The sequence below is a fragment of the Heliangelus exortis genome, chromosome 1, assembly GCF_036169615.1.
Source record: "Heliangelus exortis chromosome 1, bHelExo1.hap1, whole genome shotgun sequence".
Lineage (NCBI taxonomy): Eukaryota > Metazoa > Chordata > Aves > Apodiformes > Trochilidae > Heliangelus > Heliangelus exortis.
In genome coordinates this window covers 28,778,545-28,804,783 of record NC_092422.1, presented here as the reverse complement: position 1 = coordinate 28,804,783, position 26,239 = coordinate 28,778,545, and the positions used below count along the sequence as shown (strand labels likewise).

The 26,239-nt window shown below is 44.5% G+C and overlaps 1 protein-coding gene across 4 annotated transcripts in view; it reads right to left on the bottom strand.

Moving 5' to 3' along the window:
- Positions 1-25,043, bottom strand: part of LCP1 (lymphocyte cytosolic protein 1) — a 51,782-nt gene extending 26,739 nt beyond the window's left edge. For 2 of the 4 annotated variants that reach the window (XM_071739502.1, XM_071739521.1), the window contains exon 1: positions 24,898-25,043. The gene's annotated coding sequence lies outside the window, so the exon portion shown is untranslated. Of the gene's footprint in view, positions 1-4,614; positions 4,871-24,897 lie in introns of those variants that run through there. The other 2 variants (XM_071739512.1, XM_071739497.1) reach the window with 2 other exon arrangements.
- Positions 25,044-26,239: the final 1,196 nt, after the last annotated feature.

Here is a 26,239-nt window from a genome sequence, read left to right as displayed (position 1 = left end):
GAAAAAGAGAAATTATTCAGTGGATCTCATGTTGAAAGAAGAATCAATGCTCTAACCACAACAGCGTGGCCTACAAGTTCCCCAATTCTGAAGTTTCATTTTGTGCTCATTGGCAAAAAAACGTCAACTAAAATACAACAGCAGAAGCCATCTTGTTGTCAGTCAGCCAAAACGTTCTTTTGCCCAACCCAGAAGAGTTTACCACCCAGTTAAAGGTCCTATTCTCAGCATCCTTGCTATTATCGTGCTCCTCTTCCATGTATTTATATTAACTGTACTTTTATTCTTAGAGTTCTGATCAAAATAATGTGCTCATACACCTGTGCTAGCAGGGTGATCCAGAGTGCAACCCAGCAAAGGAGGGTGGCAGCATTAATATTAAATTTCACCAGCTTTACTGCCACTATGGAGCAGTGAGAATCACAGCAATGGCTCCAGAGTACTCAGCCATCTTAGACAAACACAATCCCACCCATGCCCTTCCTTCTTATTTGGTCTCTTCCTTTCTGGTGAGTTATTTACAGCAAGCCCAGCTACTCAGACAGAATCAGCAAAACCCATCAGGTTTTGAATCACATGTCAGTCAGATGCATTTCTTGCACAGCACCTTTGAAAACCATTGAAGAGCCATTTAGAATTGCAGCATCTTTGAACAGGTGAGAAGGTCTGTAAAAAAATGTTCATTTTTCAAGTTCTTCACTTAGTGGTATGACAATTTCTCCAACTGCTATAAATATGGGTAAGAGGTTTTCTCTAATTTCCTCAAAGATGCTAAATTTTAAATCTAAATTTTTAGATTTTTAAATTTAAAACTAAATTTTAAACCCTAAAGCAGCCAGAAATACCCTTGGCTCTGTTAGCAATGTGGGACTTTGATATTACAGCACCATCAATCAGAGTGGAATCTTGCTGTTCAAATCAGCATACAAAACACAGAGAGGAGTCTTTCTGAAGTTAGGGCAAATAGGTCCTCCCTGGAACATGATAAATATTCACAAGTTAGCCTACAATAAATTACACTCTTTGCCTCAAAGTAATTTAAAGTACTGATACCTGTAACAGCAAAATCTCACCGTGTGTGCAGGCACTAGAATTGTTGAGCTGTTGCACTTCATGTATTTTATTTTTATACAATTTGAAGAAACACAGAAAGCAACGCACTGATGCCCATCAGTTATTTTCTTAATGTTCCTTTTTATAAAGGACCTTATTTTTTAATGTGATACCTGAGTCCTAAATCAAACACGAGGCAACAGGGCTTAGGAAAGGAAAATCCACAGGGTTTGTAGAGAAATGGCAATCTCTTTCCAATATACCACTCAGTGGCAGGGAGCACTCATCCCTCAAGGAAATTAAGACATTGAAGAAGCAGAGCTATGAACTTGTAAATACTCTCCTTATATGTCTTTTATCTGTCAGACACATCCTGCTAGGGAGACAGCATGTATATGCATACTATTTTTCCATTTAAATCTGTAGAATTTTTAAAAAGAAAAAATTATCCACTACACTACATTTCTGGAGGGAAACATGTTTTCTATCCCATTACCAAGACAAGCTAGCTTTTCAGTGAAAATATTTTTCCACAGAAAAAGGAACATTTTTATTCTCAAATGCTTTCTGGTGGTTTGGGTTTTTTTTTCTACCTTCTTTTTATTTTTATCTTAGGGGAACAGGGGGGCAAAGCTGGTTTTTGCCAGGTTAACAAATATCTTCAGCCATTCAGCAGATGTCCTATTTGGCAAGGAGGGCCTTGTCCCACCCAGTTCCACCTTCACTAAGGTGAGGGAAGAGGAGTGCTTCTGCAGGGGATGCTTGGGATGCAGGTACAAGAAGCTACCCCACCTCTGCCCCATCATGACCTGTGTGGTGGATGGGACACAAAGCTCTGGGGCAGACAGATAAAAGCCTCTCTTCCTATTCCTGTGATGTAGTCATCAGACTGCAGCCCAAAGGCAAGAGGGTCAGGTCATGGAGTACTGACTCAGTCCCAAATGTTCTGTGAAAGCCTTGGTATCTGACACAAGAAAAGGAGAACGTGGCCTGTGTTTCCAGCTTGTTAACAGGAAAGCAGTTCCTCTGGGCAAGGAAAATATTAAAAACATGTTCCAGCTGTAAAAGGGGTGGTGGATATATTACTTTTAGATACAGATGCATATTTTCATTTAGCTGACTCCACCTGGATTTATGAATCTGTTGCTTTTGCTCCCATGCAGGAACTGTTCTCAGTTTTGCAGAACTCCTCACTGATTTCAGCAAGAATTCACAGTGGATCGGCAAGCTCCTGAGGGATTAGGCCCTTCCACCCACCAGACCAGAAAACTGAGAGCACATCTCAACATAGCCCTCTGTAGGGGCTGTCCTGCTATTTGGGACCCCTCATGGCAGTGGTGCCAGGCTGGGAGCCATAGAGTCTCTGAGGATGCAATGGGGCACCAAAGCAGGAGCTGGAAAAGGAGGAGATAAATAGGTCCTCTCCTTCCCTTTGCCTCTGAAGAATAATTTGGTTTTATGGTGTGTGGTCCCTGAGCCTGCACTGCCAGACACCCCTCATGGCAACACCCCTCTCTCCTCCTCGTGGCCACTGCCTCCATCTCCAGGACACCCTACTTGTGCCACTCCAGGGTGCTGATTTATTTCCCACCCTGCAGCTTTCCCCTTTGACAACTGCAAAGATGAACAGAGCTACCAGTGCAGAGCCCCTGACTTCATCTTGCCGCACAACTAGTTGCAGTGTCCTCAATGCTGTTTCTTTTTTTTTTTTTTTTTTTATTTTTTCTTTTCATAAATATTTTTCGTTTTGATAAATATTTTACAGTTTGGGTCAGCATTTCACCGGAGTCTGCCGTGCTGCAGGAAAGAGCTAAGAGTATGAAAATCAGCTACATTTCTGAATGTGCTGTGCTCTCCTGACCTCCTCCCGTCTCCTTCCTTCCCCTTTAGTCAACTTCTTTCATACTTTATAAAAAACATACGGTGATGACTTTTATGGTAGGATTTTTATCAAGATAGCTCTGCTCTGTGCTACACAGCTGCATTTTAAGCTGCTCAGGACTGAAATCGGTAGGAAATAAGTTAAAAAAAATAGCATAATGCAGCTATGTGTAGGACAGAGTGCATGGGAGGCTCTGTGAGCAGGGAGAGAGCAGCAGCACCACAAGTGTTTAAATACAATGAGTTTCAATCAGGATCTCAAACATTTTAAAACCTTGACAGTATTCAGTCTAAATCCTTACTTGGTTTCAACTGAGGAAGCGATTCCAAAACATTGCTGTAATGTAATTACAATTTTTTTTTTTTTAACCTATTATGTGATCACTGTCTTCAGATTCTTTGATAAGTAAATCTGGACCTCATGGTCAGGACTGAAGCAGAAATTCTGTCTCTGGCTGCCAGCCAGCAGAAATGTACTTTCCAGTCCCTTCAGGCTCTAGCATCCCTCCTTGATGGGGTTTCCCACCATGGAGGGGGTTTCCACATCTCCTGTCCGCTCAAAAGAGCTTGGGTAGCCCCATCCCTGACCCCCTTAGACCCTGTGGCCCCTTCTCATGAGGAAAAACCACTCTTGAGCAACAAGCAAAAGGGAAGGAAGGTGATACATGCTGGAGTTCCTCTACATGAGACGTTTCAGGGTGTGATCTGCTTTTCTCAAGATAATCATCTGCTGGGCACCCATTTGCACCTCTGGTGGCACAACCTTGCCTGCCATTTGCTAGAGATCCTCTTATCCACCTGATATCTGCAGCAGCAAGGGTCAGCTTGCCAATGTTCCTCTGACTTTGGCTATGCTAACAAAGACCTGAGGTCCCATTTGCTTGAAAAGTCAAGTTACTCACAGGCTTCAGGGTCAGTTGTTGAGACAGTGTTCAAACCAAACGCACGTACTGAGGAAACTGCTGCTTGACAAAAACTTCTCCAGACCAAAAAGTTAAGCCCAAGGGCTCCTGTTCACAACCCTACCTGCTACAATCTCCGTAAACATTTGCAAGTTCATCTACAGACTGAGCTGAAATCCCAAAGAAGACATGGGACAAGCCTGTCCGGCTTCAACAGTCAGGATCATGAAAGGCAAATAAAACATTAGGACCACTCCCAATCACCATTTTTAAAGCAGAAGTCACAACTACAATCAGGCTCCACCATGAGTCAGTTTGATTTATTCTCTGGAGACTAAAACCACATATCTAAAAGCCTAGTATGAATGCCCTAACATGCAGCAGAGTATATTGCAAACAATTCGGGCCAAAATACATTAGCTTTATGAATTACTCTTTAGCAATTAGCTTTTAGAATTACTCTCTTACAGGGATCCACTCTGCAATCTAAATAATGGCTTCTTACTTTCTCATACATGGCCGAACTAATGAAATGCCAGCAAATAAAAATTCAAAGACTACCACTCTACTCAGTCCAAGACCACTTTGCCCAATTAAATCCACCATTTTCCCCAGTGTCAATAGAAATTCTGGGCATAAGACAACTGGAAAATGCTTCATGCTACTACAGAACCTGCCCTGTTTTTTCATGGTGACCACAGTTTCCTGTGCAGTTAAACTGCTGATAGGCACAGTGAAGGCAGCTTGCAAAAAAAACCAGCAGGTGCTGTGATCTTACCTCCTGGGCTCAAGTGGTGGGTCCAAACTGGCAGAGCAACTGCTCGACAGCTGCAAATCCAACAGAAAGAAGAGAACTTCTTTAAAAAAAAAAAAAAAAAATCCAATCTTTTTGTGGGTGGGGGAACTGTGAAGCAGGGTGTCGAAACAGGTCACTGTGTGACTAGGAAAATGTCCCTTTTCTGCAGAGCAACTTGTCAAGCCCAAGAGTGTGAGCCCAAGACTGAGCCCCGAGAGGGAAGTGAGTAGTGACAAAACGTCATAGCGAAACAGAATTTTCTTTATAAGGAAATTTACCCTCCTCTGGTCTCCCTCTTCACCTCATTACTCCTACTGGTGTCTACCACTTCCTCTGTTTTACCCCTCTTCGGTCCCCTTCTCTCTGAATAAGCACACTCGTGTGTGTGCACACACGAAACACCTTCTCTCTTTGGCAATCAAAGCAACCACATTTTTGACTTGCAGAACAATGAGGTCTGCAGTCCTACCCTGTGCTCAGTACAGGGCTGGCTGCAAAGTTTGGCTGGGATCCTCAGGATGCCCAAGGTGGTGCCTGCAGGAGACTTCTCAGCATCTCTGCGTGACCTCAGTCAAAGTCTGACTGTCCTCACCATGAAAACTTTTTTCCTTGCATGCAGCTGGAAATTGCCTTGATGCAATCTGTCACCTTTTTATTCTCAATGCAAGCCTCTGACAAAAGGCTGGGTCCATCTTCTCTATAAGCTCCAAGCAGATATGTGTAGACAACAAGAACCTCCTCAGCCTTCTCCTCTCCAGACTGCACAAGTCCAGCCCTCTCTGCCTCTTCTTGGACCTTGTGTGAGTCAGACCATCACCATCTTGATGGCAGTCCAGTTTGTCCGAGCCTTTATAGGGCTATGAGGATGATTTAGGGACTGGAACACCTGCCCTATGAAGAAAGGCTGAGAGACCTGGGGCTTTCTAGCCTGGAGAGGAGAAGACTGAGAGGGGATCTAATTAATGTGTAAAAATATATGGGGGCTGAGCCTCAAGAATGGAGGGACAACCTGTTCTCACTTGTGCCCTGTGACAGGATGAGGGGCAGTGGACTCAAGATAGAGCATAGGAAGTTCCACCTCAACATGAGGAAGAATTTACTGTAAGGATTACAGAGCTCTGGAACAGGCTCCCCAGAGAGATTGTGGAGTCTCCTTCTCTGAAGACTTTTAAGACCCATCTAGATGCATTTCTGAGTGAACTGCCCTAGTTTTGGTCCTGCTCTGGCAGGGGACTGGACTCAATCTTGGGTCACTTCCAACCCCTGACAATCTGGGCTTTATGTAAGGGAAGCCTCAAACAGGATACACTTCTCCTCAGGCTGCCTCACGACTGACACCAACTTCAGGTTTGTGTTTTCCAGCTATACTGAAGGTCAAGCATAAAAGTGCTCAGTGGATGCAAACAAAAGTTGTTTTGTAACCCTTATGGTACAAGTCTTAAAAGAACTGAAAACACAAAATCAGTAATGAAAGTGACTCATCAACCCTATGGGGATTTTAAGAAATGTCCTGCCTTAGCAGCAAAATTCCTACCTCTTCCCACAGCTTGAAGACTCATTCTGAAGCTTTTTTAACTTTTGTTCTGACTTTTACTTCTGTAAACAGGCAGCTGGAAAAATAACCTGAGTTAATGAAAAAGCTGTCATTCATGATTCATCAGACCAGGAGGACTATCAGGTACATGATGATATAGAAAGCTTCAGGAAAACCACCTCACAAACAGAATCCCATAGTTAAGACCCATCCTTGAATTATACCTAACTTTGTTGTATTCAGAATTACACTGAAACATGTTCTAGGCATTTCTGATTACTTCCAGCTGTTAGAAAAATACCTTCTCCATGGCATTTCATTATTTGATAGACTGTGCCATGGCTTCTTTTCTTTGTTTCCAGGTTATTAAACACCAGCCTGACGGTTTGCCCCAACTTTTTTTTCTTACAGACCTTTTTCAAATCCTTAACAATTTCTGTTGCTCTCTACAATGCCTCCTTGAATAGTGCAGTACCTTTTCCAAGATAGGGAAGAGGGCACCAAACAGATAATTTCACCCCATTATTGGATATTATACTGCATGCCTTAAATCTAACATTATACTTGCACAGGAAAACTGAGGATGGGAGAAGTGTTTCCTTATAAAAAATGTTTGTTAAGCACCCTTAACATCCTCTCTTGGGTTACCGTAGCTTACAAAGAAGGTAGCTGAAGGACTCAGATTTTCCATGCTTGAGTGTGTTATTTTATATTTGTGTCACTTAGACTGAGGTCAGTTCAGTGACAGCCCTGATTCCCAGCAGCACACACCAGTATGCACCAGCTATTCTAGGGCAGTGCTCAAACACACTTAGAAATATAAGTACAGTGAGGATGGGTTTCAGCATATGATGGATTTATAAGGCAAGTGTAAACAAAAGATTATGAGATATTTGCCACGTGAACCACAAATCTTTTTCCCTTTTTCTGCCTTATTTCAAGGCCTACTGGAATATCACTGTGTATTCCTAATAATGTTGTCTCTCTAAACATTACTAAACTTCCAAAGTCTTTATACACAACCCCAGCTGAAGTCCTGTCATGAGAACACACTGTTTAAATTCTTTGCTGTGCATCTGTGAAGCATCACACAAATAACAATTTTATTGGGGAGCACAGAAATCCATTTAACTGGTCCAGTGCAATAGTTAACTTCTACCCCTAACTTGTTAACTCAGCTGTGTCTGGTGTTCATTTGTGGCATTGCTGACAATATATGATTATATGACAATGATCTCTCTAATGTCATTCCTTACATGGGGCAGGATGCTACAGGAACTATTATAGTATCAGTTTCCCAGTACTGTGTTGAATTGTAACTCTTCAATAGCTTGCATTTTGGAATAAGGTATGCATAAGACTAGCAACAGGCTATCTGGTGTTATGATAGGAAATATTGTGATACTGAGTTAAATGTCCATTACTATCTCTCAATTAAAAAAATGATACACCTGACCTGCAGCTTCAGTCTTAGGGGCAAAATCTGTATGAAACTTTGACATTTACTTGCATGCAAGGTAGAACATTTAGAGAGGATGTTCCTCAGGCTACAGGCAAAGACATTAGGGAACAGCTAAGATGATTGTCTACAAAGTACCATAAATTAACATGCACTGATCACTCACAGAGGGAGGACTATAATTATGAATAGACCATGCCCCCATGAGCCATGGAGGAACAGATTGAAAATAAACTTTTCCCCTTTGATGTCTCCATTAAAACACTTCAAAAGCTTTGCCCTTATCTTCCCTGGGCCTGAAGGACCTTTCTTTCCATGCATCTTTTGCAACACTGACCTCCTCATCTTGCTGCCTCTGCAAAGCATCCACACTCCACTGCAGGTCAGCCAGACCCTGTCACCACAGGCTTCAACCCTTCCTTAGCTTTAACTCCCCCTCTCCTTCAGCCTCAGCTCTCCTCTTCCTCTCTGTAAGCCCCATAGCCTGCCTTCACTCCCACTTTCTCTCACCTTCCCTCCTTTCACCCCTGGGTGCTTTGGGAAGCTTTGGAAAGGGTTATGACTGCCCACTTTCATCAAGCTTGGGTGTTTCTTAGCAAGGTAAACATCAACCCCAAAAGCCTTCAGGAACCATTGATCCCATTTCCACCAAAGAATGGGAATTATATTCAGAGGAACAGGGGCATCACCTTATTTGGCAGCATCGTGTTCTGGCAGCTCAGAGAGGTTTTGCAGGGATTCACAACCGAGGATGGAGTTGGGGTCTGCTGTAGGTGAACAGTTTTCCTGTGGGAACTGAGGAAAGGTATTCCTGTGGTGATTATCTCTGGCAGGACCACCTCTTGGCTCTTGTGTTTCTAACTGCCCACTGCAGTCTCACAAAACCTTTGCCTCCCTGCAGGCTGCTTCTGCTTCAGGGAATGAGTTTCTCCAGAAGCCACCATTTTGCAAAACCACAGTGGTGTAACACAACATCCTCCTTACCACTGCTGAGAACGGTCACATGTTGTGGACAAGGCATCCCTCCAAGAAAATACACAGGATGGGAAGGGCACAGTGAGGAGCAGAGTGGAGACAGCAGCACAGATTTTCTGAAATGACAGTGGCAGTTTCCTGTGGACCTTGCAGAGGATCTTTGTTTTACTGACTGCACAATTTCAAACGAACCCTCTGAGGGGAACCTCCTGCTCCATGGAAAACTAGGGCAAATCAAAAGTAATGGAAACAATTGAAAAATTATCTCATTTAAACAAATATTATCTTGCTCTTATATAGTATAGAGGACCTGATCTATTTCCCACTACAGTTTGATGAGATCTGAAATCACACGTTTAATACACTGATGCTTCCCGTAGCCACTAGTGATCTGGGCCCTGAAATGCCTGTGTTTTTGAAAATGAACCCTAAGGACTTAAATGCTGTTGAAAGGTAAATGAGTCCTTGTAAAGCCCAAGTCATTACTCCGATGGCGTGTGCTCAGGTGGGGAGAGGTAATCTGACCCACTGCTGGGACCATCTATGTCAGCAACGTGTCCTGAAATGCTCTCTGTGATCTCTGCAGGAGAGAGAATACAAATTTTGCAGAATGCATGTGAAAATAATACCTTTCATGCTGCCTTCTTCCTGCCTTCCATCTGCCAGAAAAAAGCCTTGAGAATGCAAAGCAGTGGTGGGTGATCCCATTGAACCTGTCACAACACAGATAGTGGATTCTTTTAGGGGTGGAAATATCTGTTGATACCATGAAATATCTGTTGCTGCAACAAGAGTATCTCACTCTTAGTCTCAATATGTTGGGGCAGACCTAGCCCTGCAGGGATTTACCTCCAGCTGGAGCCTGCCACCATGCTCTCCCTTCCTGAGACATGGGATTTCCAACCCCCATGTCACCACCATCCTCCATGCCCTATGGGCCTCTTGTATTGGCATTCCCAGAGCCTTCCTGCACAGCTGCTGCATGGAGACAGAGAAGGAAGGAAAAGGTAGCATGGAGGGCAATGGCCAACACCAGTGGGAAGAAAATTAAGGGAAAGATCTGCCACATAACATAGCTGGCAACCTCCTGTGTGAAACAGCAAAAAGACATTTACACTGGGCTGGGAGGGACAGCTTGGCTTGTGTATTGGCATGTGTGGAGAAAGAGGCATGGAGAAGAGATGGCTCTGGGGAGACCTTATAGCACCCTTCCAGTTCCTGAAAAGGGCCTACAGGAAAGCTGGAGATGGACAATGTAAAAAGCCACAAAGAGACAGGAAAAGGAAGAACAGTTTCAAGCTGGAAGGCAGTAGGTTTAGGCTAGATATCAGGGATAAATTCTCAAATGTGAGGGTGGTGAGACACAGGAACAGGTTGCCCAGATGTTGTTGATGTCCCATCCCCAGAGGTGTTCAAGGCCAGGTTGGATGGGGCTTGGAGCATCCTGGTCTGGTGGGAGGTGTCCCTGCCCATGCAGGGGGATTGGAATCAGGTGATCTCTAAGGTCCTTTCCAGCCCAAATCATTCTGTGATTCTGTGTAAAGAGAAGTCCTCTCATAATGAAATGAGTGGCTGAAACCTGAAGTGAGGTAATTCTGAGAAGCAAACCTCCAAACCTCCCCCTTTCTCTTGGAACCGGGCATGGGAATGGCCAGGAAAATACTGTCCTGTTAAACCTACGTTGGGAGACTACTTTATGATTTTACATGCTTGTGAAGCTTTCAGTCTCCAAACCCTTAACTGAAAACCTGTCTTTGAGTCCTCTAAGGAAACCTTTATTTCAGTTTTGCTGACAGGCTAATTCAGGAATCAAGATCAGCCACAAACATCAAATAATCTGAGCAGACAGCTTCTGCAAAGCAAAGCAAAAGATAGCTCCTAAGCAGGGAGTACAACCTACAACCAGTATAGAAAGATTTACACCCCCAAAACACACATGCAGGGACCTAGGAGAGGACAGTGCCTGCTGGTAGGGAAGATGGGGCAGAAATCAATTGTTCGTCTCAGAGTTTGTTCTCTCAGCAGACAGAACCGAGCATCCCTGTGAAATAAAAAAGCACTGAAGCCAGGGTGGAACTTTGGGCTGTCAGACTTTGTACCAAAATCTCCAAGTCAGTTGCTTCAAAGAGATCTTCTGAACTGAAGTGACTAAGTGATTCTGAAAGTTTTTCCCTATGGCCCAGCCCCAGGCCTTTGTGGTAAGAGCTCAGCCTTACTTAAAAGGCAGAAAGAACAAGATTAACTTCCTACAAGCAGCCTGAACTTTGAAGGAGAGGCATTTAAGCAAGTGAAAAATGAAGCAGGGAAAAAAACACACCCTGTAAAGTGAAAGCAATGATAAATAAATAACATGAAAGTGTACACTCCACTACAAATTTAATAGGCTACGCCCAGCCATGAATTATTGAGCAGAACCATCCATTTGCTGCAACAAGGAGTACTAGTGAAATATTAATAACAGTGCATGAGCTAATCTTAGGTTTTACTTGGTGAAGAGAAGAAGCTCTTGAGGAGGAAGCCTGGCCACTTCTATCCAGAACGAGTTGCCATGGCCCATGGCCAGCCCCTGGGGCTGAGTGCATGTGCCTCTGTCTCTCTGGGAAAGGCCACAAACCCAACATCTCAGAGGCCAGAAGTGACTCCACCAGCTGATAAACCATTTCCAGAAGGATACAGGTCTAGAAATGTGATGTGCAGAGGCTGTTGCAACAATACTGGTTCTCAGTTTGGTTTTTTTTTTCCTTGCACTCTATGAAAATCAGTCTTCATTAGACCCTAACATAGTCACAGAAATGTTTCCTATCTGTTCTGGTTTTCTTTCAGGAAATATTTCACCTTTGTGATGGGAGAGGAAAGTATGAAAAGGTGACTTTGGTGGCTCAGATGGCCAGTGTAAAAAGTGTAGAGAAACAGATGGAGAAAATGTTTTCTTTTTAGTTGTAATAACTATGACAATTTTTTTGCAAAGCCGGGAAGAAACAAAGTCATGATTTTTGAAAAATCTGGATCTGGCAACAGCTGTGTCATGGTTAAGTAACCTTCTCATTTATCTGTTATACTTAACAGCCTCAATTTCACTCAGTTTTTGGTGAGTGAGCCATAGGTGGCTTTGGCACTGTAGCAAAATGGGCTTCCCCAGGCTCCCTCCCCTGCCTGCTACCTGAGCTCTGGGCTCTGCCATGTCCCTGGGGCAGATGTCACAGCAAGGATAAAGCACTGCTGCTGGGAACCCAGCCATCACTACCCCCTCACCAGAATGAATTTCAAGTACCTGTCTTCTGCTGCAAACTGGTGAGATGGCAGGAAAAAACAAACAAACAAACAAAACATTATAAATTAAACTGCTCTCCTGAACAAGTTCTTCACAGGTGGCTTCTTGCCAAGAAAAAATACAATTTGATTTGTTTTGGATCCAGACAGAAACCTGCACATGAACTCCTGTAGGACTGAACAAAATGTTGTGTGCATGCAGGCACACTTGCATACCTACCTTCTTGTGTCTTCTGTCGTTATGTTTTGATTTTATAATATTTTAAATGTTGGAAATTTTAACACTCTAGGCTGTTTGCTTTGCTTTCAGCTTACTTTTCCTTTTTTTTCCACTCATCTTCTTTAAAGGCTATGCTCCTGTACATGTTCATCTTTTTATATTTTTGGCATGCTTCCCTTTATTCTCTCATTTTCCCTTGGCAAATTCTCTACATTCTTTTCCCTTCTCCCTCTACCTCTTGCCATTTCCTTACTCCCTGACTCCTTGTTCACGCTTAGGTGCTGCTCTTTTGCAATATTCATCATAATAAAGATAAAGGGTATTTATCTCAGAAGCCCCACTTCTTCTTGCAGCCTCTTACCTGCATTTTCCAAGCCTGGGTGTCAATGGCCTGAAATTCTTCACAAAAACTGCCTCTCAGAACCCCAGACACCCAGCATGTAGTTCCCTGTCAAGAGGGGAAGTTTGCCTCCCGCAGGAGGAACTTGCTGGTTTTCTACAGGACATCCAAAAAACCAACCAAACAAACAAAAATGCAGAAGAATCTGGAGAGCTGAGGGTTTTTTTCTTCCAGCCCTGCTGCAGGCTGTGTTTGCAGAGCCTGCTCTTCTTCTGGCTCTGCATCAGGGGGATTCACCACCCCCGGGCAGATGAAAGATGAAAACCATTGCTAAGCTCCTGATGAGCTGACAGCCTTCCACTCAGAAGGAACATGGCCTGCATCAGTTGAAGCTGAAGGAAGAAAAAAAAAGACTGGGTGGGTTTATTTGATTGTTTGTTTGGGGTTTTTTGGTGAAGGCATCAGTATGGAAACTGAAGACAGGAAGAATCTGAGGTCAGAATCCACCAAACTCTTATCTGGTGCATCTCTATTTTTAGAAAAGGAAATAAATGTGTTCAAGGCCACCCTCTCTCCCAACAAGTCTAGTCCCAGGAATGTTTTTATATGGTGATTACAAAAACCTCTGAGTCAGAGCTTGTCTTTGGGAAGAATCCCTTTGATGACATATGTAAACTAACAAATATTAGGGGAAATAAACTTAGGAAGGGGGGAGACATTTCTGTCTGTCTCTGGCTGCTTGTGATCATGAACATCAATTACAGCTGATCTTAGCTGTAATTCTGCTTCAGCCCAAGACCCACAAAACCCCATCATCATTCCTTCAGGTTTTCAGTACTCTCTTTTCTTATCTCAAATAAACAAAAAACAAGATTTCCTTGCATTTGTTTTTGGGTTTTAGTTGTTTTTTTTGTTGTTGTTTTTCTTTTCACCTGGCTGGTCAAACACCTTCCTGGCCTAGTGGTTGGTACTGACCTTGGAAGCTCAGCTGAGATAAAATTGAAGCAGATACACTCTGCAAGGCAACTGAAGGGTATTTATTCAAAGCCATGTTGCTATTCTTGAAGTCTATGAGGAGAAGTAGCTGGGCTTTGACAGAAACAGTGGCCAAGACTGCAAGGCTTCGGACACCTGAGCAAAAGTTTGACGCAGCCTGGACAAGTTTTAGCAAACAACATATTTAGCACCTGACTGAAAAATGGTCAGGGAGATCCTCTATATTGGGATAGTCTTTAAGTTAGAAATCATACAGAAGGCACATGTTGTAAAAGAGAAAACTGGGCTTTAATTTTGCCAGATGCTTGAAGTAAAATACTTTTGAAGGAACACAGAGAGATGGAAGATTCACATTCAAAGGGAGTGTGAAGTGTCAGGTGTGTATTAGGTTGTATGAGTTTGCTCACACAGATGCTGCCTGTGTTTCTACCAGTGGGTACCATCCAGGAGCTGCCTTGCACTGCTGGGAAATGGGCAGAGCACATCCTCAGCCAGGCAGAACAGTTTCTCATCTCTGCATCCCCACTTTGCTGCTCCATTTTCTGTGCTGCTGTGGACAGTGCACACCGAAAGCTAATGAGGCAAAGTCATGAGGTATGGTATCAAATGTCTGTCCAAAATTGTTCTTGAAAAGGAGGACAAAACTCTAGCTCTTCGGTGTTATCTAAAAGATGGATAAACTTGAAACAAACATTAATTGCTCTTTTGATGCAGCATTCAAGAGACACAAGGGAAAATGAAATATTAAACAATTTGGTAGCAAAAGAAAACTCAACAACTATATTGATCCTGTCAGGAATTTAGAAACAAAGGCCTTCCACAGGGCAAAGAGACAAGTCCTGTGCTATCCAGTGATACACACCAGTAATCCCAGCAAGCCCCCTCTTTGGTCTCACAGATCATGGAAAAAGAACAAACTCTTCCAGGAAGCTGTCAGAAATCCCCTGCATGAACAGCCCACATTCAGATGTGTGTCCCCCTAAATAACTGAGCAGAGCATGGCATCCTTGCAGGTCATCCCCAAGTCAACAGTGAAGCCCATTTTCCCAGACACTCACTGACCTGTAGGAAGCAAAAGCACGCAGCCCAACCCCTAAAACAAAAATCCAAAAGGGGCAGTCACTAGTTTTGCTGCCCAGTTTCCATTTTTCCTTGTACAGCTGAGCCAATGAGTAGAACAGCTTTGGAGGTAATCTCAGGAAGATCTGTTCAGCCTCTTCTCAAATATTTATCAGTGCCTCGTGCAATGAATGGTGAACTCTGTCACCTTCGAGCTCAGCTGTTGCCAAACTATGGGGACACAGACCCCTGAAAACAGTCAAGATGAAGGAAATCTCTGCAGTCACACCACTTATCTCATGACCTGGAAGCAGGTAATTGGCCAGTATGGACAACTGAGGCATGGCCAGCATCACTCCCCTTGGCCAGACAGGTGAAACTGTGCCAAGGACAAGACACATCTGCACAGGGAGTCCATGGATAGGGGAGAATGGAGCCAGAGCAGCTTCCCAAATAGCTGAAAGCCATTTTTTGGCAGCTTGTTCTCTGCCTCGGTCACTTCTACACATGCCACATAGGTTAGCAGAGGGGATACAGAAGAGGAATTATCACCTGAGCAGTAGGATTTCTTGGTGCACTGTCAATATGATGATTTTCTCCCACAGTTCCAACATTCTGCATGTTCCATGGGCCCAAGGACCAAGCCAAGGAGGCTGCAAGGTAAGTCCTCTGCAAATCTCCACAGGCAGAAGTATCTAAATATCCCCCTTGGGCTTGCCAGTCCTGATCTGCTGGGCATGTTCCCACTAGTGCTGGTGGCAGACAGTAGGCACAGACTGGCCATGGAATCCACTCTAAAACTCAGGACCAGGTATCACAAACCCCGTTACTGCCCAGGTGACCTCAGTCACTGTGAAGTGCTCACCAGAACCATCCTCCCTGGCACCTAAAATTTGCATAGAGGAATGGGTAATGCAGTTGGGAATTTTTCTTCCACAATGCTCCTGGGTGCTCAGCTTTTTTTCCCTTCACATCTTTGTGTCTTCTTTGTTCCTCGGGCTGGGTTCTACAAGAGCTCCTGGAGGTTCTGGGCACTGTGGTTCCAGGAATGAAGAAAGACAGAGGATAAGAAAGCTTCCCCAAAGAGTTTGCACTCTCCCAAATAAGACAGAGAGGGATGTAAGACAAAGCAGATATAAGACAGCCAGAAGGATGATTTGCTCTACCACCACCATTCAAAGAATTGCAAAGTGTGGAGGGAGAAGAAGGCAGAAGTATCTTCATTTTTTATTTCAGTTCCATTTACTAGCCAGGACTGAAGGACAGGCACAGAGGAGAGGTGGAATGAGACTGGGAGATTTCCCCAAATAGCCCAAGGGAAAGAGGGTTCAGTGTCAGGAGAGGCAGGAGCAGTCTGCCCACTGGTTAAACTTGCTTTGGCTGGTTTAATGTTCCTTCAGGCATTTCTTTGCTTTTTCCCACCTAGTAAGTTAGGAGCTTCACATGAGCAGCATTGAGTTTCCTACAGGATGGCAAACATAAAGCATTAGTACGGAAAGTATCTAAGCTTTAGGTATAAGAAAACATGTTCTTCACCTCCTCAGAGCATTAAATATTACATGATTGTGTAGTGCATAATGAAATATCCATTTTAGCTGTCTGAAACACTGGACAGCCGAACAATAGCAGAGCTAGGAAAAGATATTGCTCTAAAGAAAATCCCACCAGTTTGCTTGGTCCTTCTCCCTGCTCTGCATATGAGTTGTTACTGCAACTGCAACAGAAGACTGATGTGTGTGGGGGGGTTTCTGATGGTCTGGAACCATCAAACCCATCAAATCCCTTCAAACCCACTGTAACACCCACTGTGCTTCTGTGCAGCCCACTGATCCTGTAACACTGATACAGTGACACTGAGGTGACACTTGGTGCCATGGTCTAGCTGATGTGGTAGTGTTAGGTCATATTCTGGACTTCATGATCTCAGAGGTCCTTTCCAGCCCCAATGATTCTGAAAGGCTGTTCTTGAATGTACGCTGCAGTCTTGGACCTGCAAATCACATTTCAACAAAAAGGTTCACAGGTGTCTTTGCAAAGACTAAATTTGGTTCAGCCTGTTTACATTTCCTCAGTAGTTTCAGCTGAATATTGTAACCTCTATTTACTCAGTGGCCAAAGGGCTATTCCCTTTCAGTTTAAAAATAAGTGTATTTCCACACCCGGGTGAGATTCCATTGCTGTGGGCTTGTTCTACTTAAAGCTCAGGGACACCTGAGTGTCTTGGCCATGGCCACATGAATGAGGCACCTTAAAGACAGCTGGCATGAGAACTATGATGCTCCAGCTACTCTGTGCCTGAGGGTAGGTTCCAACAATGAACGCAGGAGACGTTGACTCATGAACGAGAGAAATTTTTGTGCGTTCAGTAAAATCTCTGCAAAACTCTGTGCTCTCCCTTCCTTCTCACTACACAGGTATCTGCAAGCCACAGACCCTGGCTTTTATTAAAAGCCAGCCTTTCAGCAAGTCTTCCTACCTACTCTTGCAAATAAGTCAGTTTTTAAGGAAAGGCCATGAGCTTCTGTCTCAAATTTCTGGGATGTGCTCTTGTATGGGTTCTGTGCACTGGGCCAACGCAGGAGAGTCTTCAAATCCCAATCCAAGAAAGGCTCTGAGAGGAAGGATGAGAGGATAAACACATGGAAAATCAGAGTCTAAGGCAATACTTCAGCTACTGGATTTTTTAATGAGGTACCTGTTGGTTGCACAAAACCTGTTAACTAAGGGTATATAGGCACTAAAGGTAGAGTAATGCAGAAATACCCAAGTGTGCTTAAAGAATCTAACTCCAATGCTGGTAGCAACCTACCTACTGCTGGCTAATGTATTCTACTTATTAAAAAAAACAAATTCTATAGTTTATATCTGTATATATATATATATATGTATATGCACACATATTTAAATAACTGAGAGACTACTCTCACGGTTTGAAATTGTGGCTTAACCATTGGACAGTCCTTGCTCTTCCAACCCATTGTCGAAAAACCCCTTTGTCATTTTCTTGCAAGTACCTCCCCTTTGGTACCTCCTTTTTTACCTACCAGTCTCTCTGAGGTTATGTAAGAACTGTGTTTGCAATATAAGAATAAAGAAACTGATTACTGTCTCAACTTCTAAAACTTCTGCCATCATCGAGATGTAAAATGTGCAAAATATGTATTTTCTCTTTGTAGGACTTTCTGGGGATTTGTACTTTATTTGTCCCGTATATCCTGTGCTTACCAACACCTCCAGCACTACCAAAACCACAACAACTTTTGCAAAGTGACTTGCATATTCAAAGACAGTTTCTTTTAAAACAATTTCTGGTTGGTGGTAGTTCTCAGAAGCACATTTGTCATTAGCAGGGGAGACCTTCAGTGGCCAACAACCCCACCTCATCAGGAAGGTACTAACACAGTGGCGTTACTCCCTCCACTCTGGTGTTCCCTCACACCATCTATCTTTGTGATGTCTGTGTTATCACTGCATTGCTCCCAGGTTTATCACTTGATGCCACCACTTGTCTCTCCCACCAGGTACAGGGGAGGCTGTTGCCACACTCTGAGATGGCTTCTCTAAGGTGGCAAAACCACCAGCCACCTTGGCAACACATCTGGCGTTGGGTACCTGGTGAGGATGGTGCTTTCCTCTAATTTCTTGGTCTCCTCAGCATGGCTCATTCAAGCCAGGAGTTACTCTACCTGCCCTTAAAATGGTACAGTCACTGAGGACAAACCACTCCTGATGAGGAGGCTCCAAGCCACTGGGCAAGCACACTCAAAGAAAAAAAAGGGCAAGGTGGGTATTTTAAAATAAAGCTGTTAGGAGAAACTAAAAAGTTCATTCTAAAGAAAGCCTGACTACTTCATTTCAGTTCATAGGCAAAAATAAATGTTCTGACATTATTGCTCATTGTATGTCTTTTTTCACACTTCTTATGTTAATCACACTTCTGATTAGCTTCTCTCATTAAAGCCAAATTGATCAGGTCACCAACGCACACTCACTGTACGTGCAAAATGTACTTGAAACTATTTCTGCTTATGTTGTGTGGTATTTGCTGCTTTCTATAACCCCAAGTGGACGCAAGTGAACTCTGGCATCCAGATCCCAAGGACTTCCAGGACCTTCCAGTCTGCAGGTCTTCCAGAAAGCCTGGATATAACCTCTTCCCTGGGGACCTCGGGAGTCCAGTACAGTTTTCTGACATTAGCTGTTCAGTTCTTTCTAGAGACTGCTCTGTCTTTTTTCATGTCTTAAACTAGGTAATCTGAAAACCAAGTTTTATTTTAAAAACTCTGGCCTGGATACATGGGTGAAAATACCAAGGAGCAAAGTCGTGACACCTGCCTGTACAGTAAGGCAGCAAACACATGGGGTAGGAAAGAAGAGACAAACAGTCTGACAAAGCTAACTAAGAGGAGCCTGTTGCATTTTTAAGAGTTTATTGCCAATATTTTATGATAGAAACCTCACAAGCTGAATTTCATATTTCTCTTTCCAGAACATCAGGCAAGTAAGGACTATATAGAAAACAACAGGACACAAATGCTAGAAAAGTTTGCTGACACCTAGAGGCACTGATGCTCTCAATTAAAAATGTAGGGTAAAGGTTGTAGGGCTTGAGAAGGAATTTTGATATATGGCATAAACAATTTAGCTTTTTGCAAATGCAAAGAAACTTTTGTCTGTAACATATACTAAAATCTCATCTTTTGAGTTCTTCCCATAAGCAGCAGAAGAAAAATTATACTGACAAATTCCTAGAGTCACTCTGAAACTTTTGTTTATCTAAAAATTAGAGACTGTTCTCATTATCTTTATATAAACATGAAACAAAGAAGTTGTTTCTAAAGATCCTATATTATGGTATGTCTTCACTGATTCTACTTAAGAATTCAGCTTAAAAGCAGGCACTGGGGATTGCATTTTTCCTTGTTATTTAACATGATGACCATCTAAAACTATTACGAAAAAAAAATTAAAAAAAAGAAACAGCAACTGGCTTTTTTCAGAATTTTTTTCCCACTCAATTCCACTCTTATGCAGCACACAGGCTCCCTTTTACCAGTATACACAATAAAGTAAAACTTCTTGTGTATTTTTTTTTCTTCCCTGAGAAAGACAGGCAATTCAATCCCAACATGACAACAAGCATTGCTGCAAAGCTAACAAAATTGACTTTATTTCAAGGTGAGGCAACATAACAGCTCAATGACAGGAACTGTAATGAGGAAGGATATTCCACTCTGAGAAGAAATAAAGCTATTTCTGCTTACAGGAACAAAAACATTTTGTAAAATATCAGGTCTCTGAAGCAAATAGGTTTCTTTACTGCACTTTTACAGTGCTTTCTCTTTGGGGAAATCAATTCCTGAATGATGCTGACCTCCTTTTCCAAAAACTTTTGTTACTCTCCGATTCAAATGTGACATGAAAGGCATGTGCTGCCACTCTGCAGTCCCGAATACTTCGACAATACAGTTTTAACCACATTTTTCCTTCCTGTGGTACATAAGTTAAAAAAATCTGAGAAGGATGGATATGTTGGCTGGAAGGGACCTCCAGAGTTAATATGCCCAATCTCATGCTCAGAGATTACTTTGAAATGGGATGCTCCAAGGAAGGAAACATTTCTGGATGTAAAAGCATACATGCTTACTTAGCTCATTCATATGAGCGATAGCACCTAAAGCAGTCTTTCTAAAGGGTAAGGGCTTGCAAGAGCAAAAGGAAATGTCTTCACCTTCTTCTGAGATGTTCTTTAAGGAACATGAGCCAACAGTGTGCCCAGGTGGCCAAGAAGGCCAATGGCATCCTGGCCTGTATCAGGAACAGTGTGGCCAGCAGGTCCAGGGAAGTGATTCTGCCCCTGTACTCAGCGCTGGTGAGGCCTCACCTCGAGTCCTGTGTCCAGTTCTGGGCCCCTCAGTTCAGGAAGGATATCGAGGTGCTGGAGCAGGTCCAAAGGAGGGCAACCAGGCTGGTGAAGGGACTTGAGCACAGATCCTATGAGGAGAGGCTGAGGGAGCTGGGGCTGTTCAGCCTGGAGAAGAGGAGGCTCAGGGGAGACCTCATCACTCTCTACAACTCCCTGAAAGGAGGGGGTAGCCAGGGGGGGGTTGGTCTCTTTTCCCAGGCAACTCTCAGCAAGACAAGAGGGCACGGTCTCAAGTTGTGCCAGGGGAGGTTTAGGTTGGATATTAGAAAGAATTTCTTTACTGAGAGGGTGATCAAGCATTGGAATGGGCTGCCCAGGGAAGTGGTGGATTCTCCATCCCTGGAGATATTTAAAAAGAGACTGGATGTGGCACTCAGTGCCATGGGCTGGGAACTGCAGCGGTAGTGGATCAAGGGTTGGACTTGATGATCTCTGAGGTCCCTTCCAACCCAGCCAGTTCTATGATTCTATGATGATTCTATGAAATGAACCCTACAAATCCACTTCAGTGGCCTTCTGAAACAAGGGCACATTCACAATTTAGTCAAGGTCCACCAGTGTGAAAAAATCACAACAGGAAGAGTAAATATTGAGAGTTCAGTAATGAAGCCAACAAAGATAAATACATTTAAACTAGGGAAATGTTAACTATAGAGATATGTTAAGTATTGATTCAGAACAAAACTCTTAAAAAATTATAATCACAATAAAAACACTAAATATTATGAAAATAGACAAAAATATAATTGGGTTTATTCAAAACACTGATTAAGTAGGCTAGCAATCTTCCCATAAGACAGAAGGAAACTGGATTAGCTGTCTCCCTGTAAGTGAGAAGGGAATGAATGCACTGTAAATACAAAGGGTCACCAGGTCACTAGGTCCAGTAGGAAGGAAAAGAGGAAGAGTGCAGACTGCAAACATTTGGAAGGGGAGTATTCCTCTCACTAACACTGAGCATCTGACTCAGGCTCCTTCACCTGCACTCAGCGTCCCTGAGATAAGATCTGGGTGGGCTGGGGATTCTGCTTGAGTGCTCTCTAGATGGTGTCTGCCCACAGACAGCACGGGGAAAGCCTGAAAAAGCAAAATACCAAGATAAAAGAAGCAGATGTTTTCTTGGTAGAGTGCACCATCAATTTAGAAATCCATCCCTCAAGTTCACTTTCTAATGCTATTACGAATTTGTGAATTTTCCAGTTATGTGTTCCCTATGTGGCAAATACTAAAGGTCAGTCAGAGGACTAGCAGAATTGTCCTACCTTCTTCTTGATGACAATCATTCCATTTTGATAACCCCACACTGTTAAAATTGAAACTCATTTCATCAAGCCCCCAAAACTGAATGTGGATTCTCTAAGAAGGTATAAGAAGAAAGGACGAAGAAGCTACAATTTCTGATGAACTACTGTATTTTCATGGGAAAAAAATGCAGGTTATCTGTAAAATAAATAGATACATAAATACATCAGTAAATAAGTCTGGTAATTAAGGAATAGTAAAAAGTTACACATGTGTATTGAGAGGTGTGGAAGAGGTTTGTCTCAGTTCTTCCTCTTGTTCTCACAGCATATGCTCCCAACACAACCCTGCCTACAGTTCCTCACTGGTCCCTTCCCTGATTCTGCATGCATGATTGGAAGGTATGAGATTTCTGAGGACTTATTTTTTAGCAAAGGCTACCTGAAGCATGAGTTGCACATGGGAAAATTCAGGAGTTGGAATTGCAGGTCTGTCACAGAGACAGTGATGGGATGCCAGAGAGAAAGTGTTAACGGTGAGGAAGCATCGTGTGACGGGGTGGTGCGGAAAAAGGAATTTAATCAGAGCTTCATCTTGGTTTCTAACTCAGGAATAATATGTATAGCACATTCCATTACTGGCCTGCCACTGTTGCTGACCTTCTCACTCACAATTAGTACATCTTAGCAGTTGTCAATGAAACAGAGGGGATTATTTTGGCAGCAGCTGATGGAAGTACCATCCAACTAGTCACCCAATGTAGATCACTGCCAGACACTAATAGGGATTTGAGCTACAGTCCCTTCATGGGTCTTGTCACCCCAGACACCCACTGATGGCTGTGCTTGCACCTAGCTGCTCCAGGGGAAGGGTCTGGAAGAGAAAGTAAAAGAAGGCTCTTTCCCCATCAGGGAAAACTCACTCAAGTGTTTGAGCGAGACAGTGTTTTTAAGCACAGCTCTTACAGCTGTGTTTAATGATGGAACAGGGAAAAAAAAAAAAAAAAAAAAAAAAAAAAGGCAGGCCTTGAAATTCCAAACACCTATTACTCTCATCTGAAAGGAGAAAAAGTAACACACTCCCACTGAAGCCTAGAGATACTCTGCCAGGAGCCCCTGTACAGAGTAAAATCTCATCCTGTTTGCAGCATACAGGATGCATAGCTTCCTTGGGAGAGGAAACCTAAATCATGCTTCAGTATTTGACAAGTAGGGTTTCCAGTCTAGGGTCCACATACTATCTAGCACTGGCCCAGACAGACATAGAGACGGAACTGCAGAGCCAGGAGACAGCACTTTGGACTTGGGATAGTCCCTGCTACTGGGTACCTGGCCAAAGGGACCTGACCAAGCCAAGCTCAGTACCACTATCTGCTGTGCCTGGGCTGACCAGACATATCACCTTCCAAATGCTTGGCTTTGTGCATGTTGGTGAAACTACTAACCCTGCTGAAGTCAGTGCTCCAGTGATGAAAAAATGAAAAATCTGTCAAGAGTCTGTTGGATTATCCCTATTGCCAGTCACAAAATTCCATATTTACCTCCAAGAGAAGACTGCAACCAGTCGCTATTAACAGCACAAACACATACAAAATGTTTCAATAGGAGGATTCTGGCATCCTTCAGGTATCCTTCTGTCCTTCCTCAGGGTGTCATCTTCAGTGCAGGTGCCTACATCTGACCAGGGGACTCAGGAGTGTGTCTGGGCTCCCACATCTGGATGCTCACCCTGGTGGTACCCTAACTCCAAACCCAAAGTCAGGCATGCACACAGCCTTTCTGCCTCCCACAGAAAGAGGTGCCAGGGTGGGAACTGAACTGTGCCACCAGCACCAGGCAGAAGGTGGCTGCACCACAGTGGAGACCCAAGGATTCTACTGCACAGAGATGGTGACATCAGAGCCCAAAGGAGCTTTCAGCCTCATGGGGGAGAGCTGGTGGTTTCCTGTGGCACACACGTTACGTGTATTTCTTGGTTGCAACGTTTTGCTTTGAATCTTGAACCACTAAGCACAAAAGCCAACAATAAAGTAAATCACTCGGGCACAGTATTGATCCTTGAATGATGATTACATAAAAAAAAAAAAAAAAAAAGTAAATGCTTTGGTGTGTTACATAAATAATTCGCCTCTGGCATCTATTATGCACATTGCAGTCAGACCTCTCATTTAATTTACACCGTTTCTTTTGTAAAAAATCATCCGAATTTTTTTTCCCTCAGTCTATTCACTCACTTTACACGGTGGAATACTTGCAAAGGAAGAGCAGAAGCGGAGGAAAAAGAGGGAAATTGATTGCTGCCAGCCTGGTAGGGAAACGTTCACCTTGTAGGCAGGGGACAAACAGCAGAGTCATCTGCAACATGCAAACCACCTCCTTCATTTCCATAGTCAGCCAAGGGCAATGCCCTTCAGAAATTCTCAAAACTATTGCCGCTATAAATAAGCTGTCTTTAGTGGGACCCTGCGAATAAAAAGGAATTTAAAAAATAAAGATCGGATGTATCAGCGAAGCAGTTTTCGACACTGAGAACGATGGTGGGCGGTCGGTGTTCGCGTCACACAGATGCTGACAACTCATTAGTCCCTAAATGCCACCTAATGAGATCGTTTTCTGCTAAGAGAGACGCTAGAACTGTCTCCACCTCGGTGCTCCCCTCGATCCCCGCCCCGCCCGGCCCCTCTCTTTGCCCCGCTCCACATCCCTAAGTCACTCACACCAGACCTGACACCCAGGCAAGATTTCTACTTGCACTTGATCAAATGGGGTTTGCTTGAATCAGGACTGCAGTGCCGGGACTCTTTCTGAAACTAATTATAATTCCGACGTTAATTTGAAGAGGTTTGGCTCAGCGTGACCCAGTTCGCACTCAGAACCACCAGTTTCACACCCGCTGTGCCCCTCCAGTCAGAGCACCCACAGCCGGCGGGTGCTGTTCTGCTGGGGCACGGTGTGACACCTAGCGCAGCCCGGCCCCGGCCCCAGCCCCACGGCCACGTCCACGATTCGGAACCGGCTCCACAGCCCCTCTCAGCAGCCCTCCGCCCTCCGCTCCCGCACCTCTCCCCGTCAGCCCCGCAGCCGGCAGGCTCGCCCCCCGCTCCGGCTCAATTTTTAACCTTCTCCCGTGAGCACCAGGGCGGAAAGGGAGGAAATAAAATAATTACCTACTAATTACAATTATATGATTATTGTTATTATACTTAAAAGAACTGCGAATAAACCAGCGATGCGAGAATAGTTACCAGCGAAGAGCCGCGCTGCAACAGGCGATGCCGGCAGCCGGGGCGGGGGGACGGGCAGCCGCAGCCCCCTCCGCCTGCTGCCACCGGCCCTGCCGAACCGGGCTCTGCATGTGCCGGGCCGGCCCGCCCGTGCCCCGCCCACCCCCCTGTGACCGCACACCCGGGCACGCCCCTGCCGATCCCGCTGTAGTCTCTGGCGGCGGCTGCTGTAGAGGGGAGTCCCGGTGTTCCGGGCGTGGGAGGGAACCGGCAGCCTCGGCTGACCCAAACCCTCCCCGGCCTTCTACCAGGGTGAGGGGAAGGCTGGTTCTGGACCACAGCTGCTGCGGCTGTGGCTGAGGGGAGCCCGCCTAACCCCAGTCGCAGGAGGAAGGTGAATAGAGGTGTTGGAGCGAGTCCAGGGGAGAGCCACCAAGATAATCAGAGGACTGGAGCATCTTTCCTAGGAAGCTAAGAAAGGTGGGATGTTCAGCCTGGAGAAAAGCCCAGCAGGTCCAGGGAAGGGATTCTCCCCTGTACTCAGCCCTGGTGAGGCCACACCTCGAGTCCTGTGTCCAGTTCTGGGCCCCTCAGTTCAGGAAGGAGATCGAGGTGCTGGAGCAGGTCCAAAGGAGGGCAACCAGGCTGGTGAAGGGACTTGAGCACAGATCCTATGAGGAGAGGCTGAGGGAGCTGGGGCTGTTCAGCCTGGAGAAGAGGAGGCTCAGGGGAGACCTCATCACTCTCTACAACTCCCTGAAAGGAGGGGGTAGCCAGGGGGGGGTTGGTCTCTTTTCCCAGGCAACTCTCAGCAAGACAAGAGGGCACGGTCTCAAGTTCTGCCAGGGGAGGTTTAGGTTGGACATTAGAAAGAATTTCTTTCCTGAGAGGGTGATCAGACACTGGAATGGGCTGCCCAGGGAAGTGGTGGATTCTCCATCCCTGGAGATATTTAAAAAGAGACTGGATGTGGCACTCAGTGCCATGGTCTGGTAACTGCAGCGGGAGTGGATCAAGGGTTGGACTTGATAATCTCCGAGGTCCCTTCCAACCCAGCCAGTTCTATGATTCTATGATTCTGTGATTCTATGATGCTGTGAATTTTCTGGGAGGTTTGGCCTCAAGTGCTCTGCCTCAGCTCCCAGCTTGAGGGCAGGCAGCTGGCTGCCTGGAGCAGCCTGTCAGGGGTGTGTAGCAATGGATGAATCAAAGGAAGAATTCCCCAGTGAGCATACAGCATTTGGAGGTGTTTGTGTGGTGATGCTGATGTGTCCCCTCTCAGATCAGGAGCAGAGTCTAGTCAAAGATTTGTCTGTTCTGCTTCTGTCAACTAGTGCTGTGCCAGGCACGTTTAAGCAATGAT